Below are 5,457 nucleotides of genomic sequence, written 5' to 3'. Positions count from 1 at the left end.
GTAGGGAAAAGGTATTTTAATTTCATAGAGATTTCCCATCTCTAATCTCTATGTTTCTGTAAATCTCATAAATAATAAACTAGTACTAAAAAGAAGGAAGGGATTGGAACTAGCCAGGGGGAATAACAAATCCTTTCCCTTAACTCTGTGTTTAATGCTGAACACCTAGATAAACTATTTGTGGGCTTGGGTGTTCCCAGAGATACAAATCCTAGGACTACTGAGAGGGTAAGTGGTTTCCATCCGAACTTAAGCTTTCCCTTTCCCACTGCAATGTTTGTAGACTTTCAAATAAAATTTTTAGGATTCAAGGTAGTGCTTTTCCAAATAGGAGCAGACAGGTTTTCAAGGTGTGATCTACTTACTCTCTTTATTGCAAGAAAATGCCTGACTCTATACTTACCTGAGTTAATAAATTTTATTCTTGTTGACAGGAAGAATAATAGCTTTGAAATAAATAAGCATACTGTGCTTAAATGTTTCCCTGCTTCATTTTCATATACAGTACACACATTATTTCAGATAGACATTTAGAAGGACAGATATATACCTCATGCTTTAAAATAAATTATACATTTTCCGGTGCCAGAGCACACAGATGGTCCATTTACCACTTCAGGAGACTTGCCACTGTTTTAGAAGCAGTAAAAGTTTCTTCTCTCGCTTTTTTTAAACTACCTATTCTCTTTCATGATATTCACTAACACTGTAAAATTCTCCAGACGTTTGGGAAGCCATTAAAAAGTGGAGTAAATTTCTGTTCTTGTGGACTGTGGATCTAATATTTGTTTTTAAACCAAACAGGTGTGTTGAAAAAGGAGGCACAGGGATTTACACTTGTATAGTAACATGGGCTTCAGTTCAAAGACAGGCACACCAACATCAAAGCCCTTCAAATAGTCATTTGCACATATGAGGAACTCAAGGCCTGTTGGTTAGTTGATCGATTAACGTACCAAGTTCAGCTTGCTTCCTTTGTCTGGAAGAGTTCTATGGAAATTAGGAAGGGATAAAGAATACCAAAGACTCTTAATATAGGACACAATCATCCCATAAACAATATTGAAAGCAAATTTTTTCAAACTCTTTGAAAAGAATTAGTTTAAGCTGCCCTTTAGAATCCCAGATATTCTTTCAAATTGATTATATAAAATATTTAATAATGCTTCATTAGAAATTATATAAAATATAAAGTCTGAGTGTGTAGCTATATTCATGAGCAGACAGAAATGAGTCAGTCACTCTACTAAACAACACAATTCCAAAAGATTACAGAAAAAAAAGAAAGATATTTATACTTTAAAGAAACAATACTTAATAAATGTCTATTTAGCAACAATTGTTTTCCAGTCATAGTCTGGGTACTGGGGATACCACACTAAATAAGGCATTCGTAATACATGCTTTCATAGAGTAAGAAGCTGATAATAAAGAAGTATGAAGAGAGTTCCAAACAAGGATTAGAGGGGATGGACTTGTACCGGGGACAGGGTAGTGAGGTCAGAGCAACTTTTCTTGTTTTCAATAACACTTTGTTTCATATATTAACAACAAGAATTATAGTTGTAAATTGTAAATTTATTATTAAACGAATTAAGATTGTATAAGTCATTAGGGCTAAAGAAAATGGGGTAAAGTGATTAATTAAGCATTTCATCAAAATGGAAACTAGAATTTTCCTCACTGGTTCTCTGCTATAATCCTTCAATCTCTTATGCTCATGGTTGCTGAAACAGAAAACAAAGGAAAGGACAGTGAAAAGATGAAAGGATTGATTTTAATTGCTTGAATTGGTTGGTTGGTTGGCTGATTTTCTCAAGGTAGAGTGAATTATACTGATGGTATGGAAAACCTTTCAAGTATCTAGGTAACCACTAAAAGTAATTCTTTCATCCTAGCTCAGGATGTGATTGGGTTCCACATTAGCTGGCAATTTAATGATTCTCCAAGTCTCATCATGCAAATTTTTGCCAACAATGCTTAGAGATAATTAATCCGTAGATGTTATTTTTAAAATATTTATTTATTTATTAGCTGCATCGGCTCTTATTTGCAGCATGCGGGATCTTTCCATGTGGCACGCAGGCTTCTCTCTCTAGTCGTGGCACGGGTCTCAGTAGTTGCAGCATGCGGGCTTAGTTGCCCCGCGGCATGTGGGATCCTAGTTCCCCAACCAGAGATCGAACCTGCATCCCCTGCATTGGGAGGTGGATTCTTAACCACTGGACTACCAGCAAAGTCCCCTTAGATGTTATTTGTACAAAGCCTTTAGTCCACACATGTTTCCCTCTTGTCCCTCTGTTGTCCCTCTATGTATATTGTCCCTTTACTAAAATTTTGCTTTACCTAAGCATATCAACTTGTGAATATATTTATTCATGCAGAAATTCTGTATTTCATGGATTGTCCAGGAACCAAGAAGGCAATCTAAGAGCGAAAACAAAAATCCATCATGAAAGCCAACCAAAATAACATATTATAATAAATGTCTTAACAGTCCAGTAGCAAAAAAACTGTATTTTTTTAATAGTCAACAAATTCTACTCTTTGTGTCATCTGGTAATTCAGCAGTCATTCAAAGGCCAAAATAGTTGGAAGCTCTGAGAGTTCATCTAATTCAGTTTAAAAAGCATGCCCTTTAATTCTCTGCTGGAGCATCCCCCTTTCTATTCCTTTGGCCAGTGCAACCAGTCCAGGCAAGTGTGGTGTTGTTCACCACCAATCCTGAGTACACAAATGGGATTAACAGCTAAGAAACACTCACAATTAAGGAATATTTTCATTATTGCAAATTGAGGGGTTTGGTACACTCACAGATTTAAGACAAGTTGTCCTTCCTCAGCACAGCCCACAAAGTTTCTCAAAACTATCTTCTGATCTACAACAAAGCCCATCACTTGATCATGACATATAGAAGTCTGAAAAGGTGAAGCCTAGCTGTGTTGTGCAATACAATAGCTATTAACCATATGTGGCTACTAAAATTAAAATCAATTAGAAATAAACAAAATTTAGGTCCATTGACAGATGAATGGAGAACGATGTGGTACATATATACAATGGAATTCTACTCAGCTATAAAAATGAGTGATGCCACTTGCAGAAATATGGATGGACTTAGAGAGTATCATACTAAGTGAAGTAAGTCAGAAAGAGAAAGACAAATACCATATCAGTTATATGTGGAATCTAAAACATGACACAAATGAACTTATCTATGAAACAGAAATAGTCTCACAGACATAGAGAACAGACTTGTGGCTGCCAAGGGGGAGGGTGTTGGGGGGGATGGATTGGGGGTTTGAGACTAGCAGTTGCAAACTATTATATATAGGATGGATAAACAACAAAGTCCTGCTGTATAGCATAGGGAACTGTATTCAATATCCTGTGATAAACCATATGGAAAAGAATATGAAAAAGAATATATATATAAATATATATCTGATTCACTTTGCTATATAGCAGAAATTAACACAACATTGTAAATTAACTATACTTCAATAAAAAAAAATTTTTTTAAAGAAATAAATAAAATTTAGAATTCAGTTAGTCACATTAGCCACATTTCAAGTGTTCAGTAGCCACATGTGGCTAGTGGCCACAGTCTTGGGCAGTGCAGAAGCTCATTTTTCATCATCTCAGATTGTTCCATTGGTCAGTGCTGTACAACCTCCCTAGGAAGTCCTGCTCCTTACTTGGAGGAGAGAAAACGAGACTGCAACAAATCCCATTAGATTAAGAAGCAATCATATTTGCTTCTCCATAATTCCTGGAAGCTGTCAGTACTCATCCCCAAATCAGAAACATGTTAACTTTCTCCCTTCTTCTTTCTTTCATTTCGAGTTTGGCTACCTGTATGGCTCAATCCCACTTCCTTAAGTTTTGCATCTCACTTTACCATTTCCCCTGGGTCACTTTCTACCAGATCAGTCCAGATCTTGTTATATTTTCTCATCATAACAATATGCTTTTTCATTTGGAAAGGTTCTTCTCATGAAATCCAATATGCTGCTATCCAGCAAAAAAGGAAAGAAGTGGGCACCTAAAATAATAGAATTCATTAAACCATCCCAGAGCAAACATTTTGCAGTCTTTTCCTCTCTGTCAACCACATCTACCCCAAATAATAAGTACTTAATTGTACTGTCTCTGCCTAATAAGAGATAAATTCATGATTACACGGAAGTCAAACTTCTCCCTTATGTTTCTTGACCTTGACATGAAGAAAACGTTATAACTTAAATTTCAGATTGTGTTCTTATGGGCAAGGATTTCTCTTATCCAAATATACCTTTGAAGCCAGTAGAAAGGACTTGCTGATAAATGTTTCAACACCACACTTTATTAAAACAAGTTATTTCTGTTGTTTACTATGTGGTTAGATCATGATGAAAAGCAGATCTTCACCAGTGCATTTTTGTGCAAATTCCTTACCTTGGTGTTTACAAAAGAAAGTGAAGACCTTTCAGGGCTATTTGTCACCATGCCCTAGTAGCCAACAAAGCACACTGCCAACTGCTAGAGGTTTCACTTCCTAATTAACAACTTTCCTAGAAACATAAGAACTGTACAAAACCAAAAAGCTCTCCCATTTAACCTTCCTTCATTTCACTTGGCTCGAGTCCCAGTGGGGTGATGAGCACAGTACTGAACAATAAAATCCTCAAGTGTGGTTGGAACCACCCTGTGCACAGAGAAAGTCGTCTGAGAAGGCTTTCTGCAAGACAAATTCGTTATCTGCTTCACTTAGAACCTTTTTAAAGGATTACAACATCAAAGTAGTCCTGCTCCAAACCCATGCAAAAATGTTGAAGGTATTCTCAAACATACTTATTTCCTTTATTCCCAAAGTGAGATTCATTTTCACTTAATCACTAACAATATTTTCCAGTCCTCGGCTGAGGGATTCCAGATCACACATGCACACAATATCGCAACATATTAGTAATGGTGAACTTAGAACCATTATTAGAAGAAGTAGGCTTTTCTTTTAAATCCTTTTTTGATTTAGGTGTTTGTAACAAAATCCACCCCACTAAAGAATTAAATAACTACTCAAGTACCCTGCAGTTATTACACTACTGTCCATTTTAATTGAGGGAAATCTTTTTGGCAAAATTTTTGGATATGTTTGTAAAAAGTACAATACCACAGTCATTTTCCATAATTTCTCATAGATGCAAAGATTATTTTGTCCATTTTACAAGAAAAGGAAATAAGGAACAGGAAAGTTAAGTCATGAACCTCAAGTTACACAATCTGTCAGCCGTGAAACCTAGAGCTCTCCTGCCTGAGGCACATGTGTTTTAAAGGAAATCTCTTATCCCACCCACTTTAGGAGACTCCACCCATCTTAGAGAAGAAACAAAGACAGTTTCTCAGGCAGCAAGTTCTCATTCATTTCAGAATATCCTCAAATCTCTGCAATACTTTTATAATAACTAAAGTGGTGAG

Source organism: Lipotes vexillifer, unplaced genomic scaffold (assembly GCF_000442215.2).
Source record: "Lipotes vexillifer unplaced genomic scaffold, Lipotes_vexillifer_v1.1 scaffold1038, whole genome shotgun sequence".
Classification (NCBI taxonomy): Eukaryota; Metazoa; Chordata; class Mammalia; order Artiodactyla; family Lipotidae; genus Lipotes; species Lipotes vexillifer.
Note: the sequence above shows the minus strand (reverse complement) of the source record.